Raw genomic sequence first — 4516 nt, 5'->3', positions numbered from 1 at the left:
CAAGAAGAAGAATCTTTTTACCAGCAAATTGGACATAAATTTGAGGAAGAAACTAGTGAAATGCTACATTTGGAGCATAGCTCTGTATGGGGCTGAAACATGGACACTTAGGGCAGTAGATCAGAAACATCTAGAAAGTTTTGAAATGTGGTGTTGGAGAAGGATGGAGAAGATCAGTTGGACCGATTATGTGAGAAATGAAGAAGTGTTAATTAGAGTCAGTGAGCAGAGGAATATCCTACACGAAATAAGAAAACGGAAGGCTAATTGGATTGGTCATGTTTTATGCAGAAACTGCCTTCTAAAAGAAGTTATTGAAGGAAAGATAAGAGGGGCGGATAGAAGTGACAAGGAGACGAAGAAGAAGACGTAAGAAGATGCTGGATGACCTTGGGGACAGAAGAGGATACTGTCATTTGAAGGAGAAAGCTCTAGATTGCATTAAGTGGAGGAATTGTTTTGGAAGAGACTGTGGACCTGTCGTCTGACAGGTTACTGATGATGATGATGATGATGCTGTTAATTGAACAAGAACCTCATATATATGACAAATGCCACCCAGACTATGCTAGGCAGGACAAAATATTTTTGGCTTGGGTTAGAATTTCTCGTGAGATGAAAGAGTCTGGATCCAGGGTAAGTACTTTCGAAAAAATATATGGACTTCAGTTTAAATTGGATTTCCCATCCCAACACCATGCCTAGTCACTAAAAATTGTGACAGCTGGTGTCAGAAGTGGGATTAACTGGATTAACTGGTCGGATTGGAACCCAAGTGACTAATAATCATGGTGGATTTTGAACATTAGTAAACCAAGTAACCAAGAGGAATCAGAAACTCTTAGTATGAGAAATGTAGGCTGTAACCAAGACCAGTAAAGAAAAGTTTGAGATCATTCCAGAAAATATGTGTACCATGCCGCAAGGGGTGGAGGCCTGATTAGAAAAGATGAAGGCCAACCAAGACAGAAGCTGGCCAAGAAGAAGTGAAGGCTGCGGTGAAAGCTGGCCAAGGGGAGATGAAGGCCAGGATGGATGTTGCCATGGAGGCCAGGATAGAGACTGGCCAGGAACAAATGGAAGCCAGAATTAAGACTATGAAGATTCCACAGTGGAGACTTATCAGACCCCCAGAGGACTGATCTGGGACCAGCAACCAGCTGTAGGATACTGAAGCCCACTGAAAAGCTGGGCATGGGATGATGCTGTATAAAGAGCCCCTGATGGATGGACATTCTAGAAGGGACAATGGACGTGGCTGGAGTGCAGCAATGGCTTAAGGGACTGGGGCCTGAAAGAGCCGTTAGTTCTGGGAAGCAACAGAGCTGTCATCGAGGGCTTGAGATCAAAAAGCTCATAGTCATGTCCTTTATTAGAATTGGGAACGAGTAACAGGACACTGTGGAAGATCTGGCCCCCTCCCAAATGAAAGAATAGACTATCGACAGCCCAAGTGCCGGTGCCATAGGCGTTTTGCCTCCACAGATGAGAAAAGAAGAAAATGGCAATGCATCTGTAAGCTACTCAGGACAACTAGCCTTAAGGAGGGAACAATTTGACATGATGGCTGAAAGCTGGAATAGTGGAAGAGGAAAGACATTCATTACTACATAATGGGTCTGTAAACATGTTTTCTCAGCAATAGAGTCCGATGCCACAGTGAAGATATTGTTAGAGAAGAAACATGAAATAATAGAGAAGCCATGGAGATGGTGTTTTCTATGTGGTCTACCCCAAGGTTGTATACTGCAGACTGGAATGGAACTGCAGTCACTGATTAGCAGTTGAGATTGTGAGTGAGTCTGAAGGCAGACAGGTGACAGCCAATGGTGGCCAGATGCGGCCTAGAGTTAATGGCCTGGAGTTGCAGCCGTGTAGAGCTATGAGACAGTCTGTTAAGGTCATGAATGTGGAAGCTAAGGAATCTACAGTGCTGGGAGTTGTTACCAGGCAATGACTGGTGAAGGCACAGCAGACTGAGAAGACTTAAGTGTGTGCCATAGTGAATTGCAGAGTATGTGAGTTAGTGATAGTGCTACAATTAATTGTAGTTACAGTGTGTAATGGTCCAATAAATCTGTTACCCATCTGAACCCTGTGTCTAGTCACTTAACAACTTAACACGGGAGAATATGGATATATATAGTCCAGCACTGTAACAGTGATTTTGAGCGTATGTTACAAGGTGGTTCAAATATGATAGGGACTGATTTTTTTTAAACCATAATGGCCAAACACTTACTTGCACATGTCAGTCTTCAACGTACTCCCCTCCGGAGTCAAGACATTTTTTCCAACGTTCTGGAAGCATCCTGATCCCCTTTTCAATAAAGGCATGTGGTTGGCGGCATATCCATTCCCGAACAGTCTGGAGGATGGCGTCGTCCACAAACTGCATGCCTTTCAAGTCTGAATAGAACCTTTCGAACAGGTAGAAATCACTTGGGGCCAAATCAGGACAGTACGGCAGATGTGTCAGAGGGTTCCATTTCAATTTCTGGAGAGTTTCAATTGTTGTTTTGGCCATATGGGGGCATGCATTGTCTTGAAGGAAGGCTACCCGCTTTCCACCTGTCTTCCACTTGGATCAGATCTTTTCCTTCACGTCTGTTGCCAGGAGGGCTGAGTAATAAGCTGCATTGACTGTTCTGGCATCTGTCAGAAAGTCTACATGGATAACCCCTGCCAGTCCCAGAAGAATGTTGCCATCATTTTTCCTGCCAAACAGCACTACTGCGATCTCTTGGGTTTGGGAGAACTGGTATTCCGCCACTCGCGTGATGACTGCTGGGTCTTGGGAATTAAGTAGTGCACCCACGTTTCATCGGTGGTCACTGTAGACTTCAAAATGCATCACCTTCATCTTCAAACTGTTTTAGGAGATGACTGGCAGCTTGCATGCACACTATTTTGTTCACATCCGTCAAAGTGCGTGGTACCCACCGTGCATTCACCTTGTGATAGTGCAGGTGGTATTTCACGATGTCTTCTACACTACCAACACTGATGGACAGCATTGCTCCAAGTTCCTTGATAGTGATGCACCTATTCTCACGAATAAGTGCATCTACACGATCAATGTTTGGCTTGGTGATGGATGTTCGCGGCCAACGATCATACAGTTCATTCTCCACGCGCTCTCTGCCCTCTCTGAAGCACTTACACCACTCAAACACATGGGTCCATGAGAGACACTCTTCCCCACACTGTTGTTAAGAGTCTGGTGAATTTCAGTGAACGGGACATTTTCTCCAACGAGGAATTTGATCACAATGCGTTGTTCCATGCTCGGCGGTACCTTCTTTTCACTCATCACTCTAGCAATTCCCAGACAGGACTGAACAAGTTCTAACCCAAACAGGAGGAAGGGTGAAGGTTGTGGCTTCACTCTCTCAAGGTCGCACAGCTGCTGCGCAGTGCGGCTTGTTTACACACAAATCAGTCCCGGTCATATTTGAACCACCTTGTATTTTTTCAAATTTGTAGGAAATTTTATTCAGAAGTATTCCATTTGATAGACATTAGATTACATTCATTGAATTGTCATCGTTAATTGTTAATTATGCTTGTGAATGACATGCATCATCAGGTATGACAAATATACATTTAATATTACACAATTAACCAGTCTAGTGGTTGTTTTCCTTTTCCTTTAAACTTGTCACTGTGGCATATAATTCTATAATTTTGTTTCGCTTTATAAAATGCAGTATCTCAGTCATGTGTCATTATAACATTATAGAACAAAAAGCCTTTGAAAAAACAATTTTCAGACTTCACGTACATATGTTTTCATTTCTATAGCCATGACACTAAAGTTTATATATATATAGTAAAATTCTGTACTTTGGCTTTATTCTAAAAAAAGAAATCCGCCACTGTCACCCCTGACTTTCATTTCCATTCAAACTACATTATCTCACACACAAATGCCTGAGTCAGGCACATTCATTATACCCCTTCTTGGCTGGGGCCTGTTGTGTAGACATGGAACACGATCATAATAGTCGGCTGACAAATCTGTCTAGTTGCATGCCTCATTGATAAACAGAGTTTCTTGTCGCCTTATGGGCTTAAAAATTGTATTTCCTTTGCAAGCACAAGACTTGGATGGATGAATGAATCAAACTGTTCTTCCAAACATCACTGCAAAATTGTTATCTTTCACAGACTATGAAATCATCACTGGAACATTTANAAGCCCACAGACACAAATATGAGCACGCCTCATGGCATCCATTTGACTTTACAGGTGCCCCTGCCTGATGGGCAGTAGCTGGTCAAAACTCTCTCTCTCAATTAATACAGAAATTAATNATACCTCTTGAAAAATTGCTGCAACTCAAGTAGCACATACTGTGAATACTTTATAATTATATAGTTTTCAATATCAGCCCAGCAATGGGTCCTAGATTTTAGTTTTAGATTAGCCATATTTCCTAAACATTTTTTGGCATAGTGATTTTTTTTCCTCTGGCTATTACTTCTGCAATATCTGGTGAACCCAACAACTCAG

This window comes from Cryptotermes secundus, unplaced genomic scaffold, assembly GCF_002891405.2.
Source record: "Cryptotermes secundus unplaced genomic scaffold, Csec_1.0 scaffold1523, whole genome shotgun sequence".
In the NCBI taxonomy this organism is placed as follows: domain Eukaryota; kingdom Metazoa; phylum Arthropoda; class Insecta; order Blattodea; family Kalotermitidae; genus Cryptotermes; species Cryptotermes secundus.
This window is presented reverse-complemented; position numbering follows the sequence as displayed.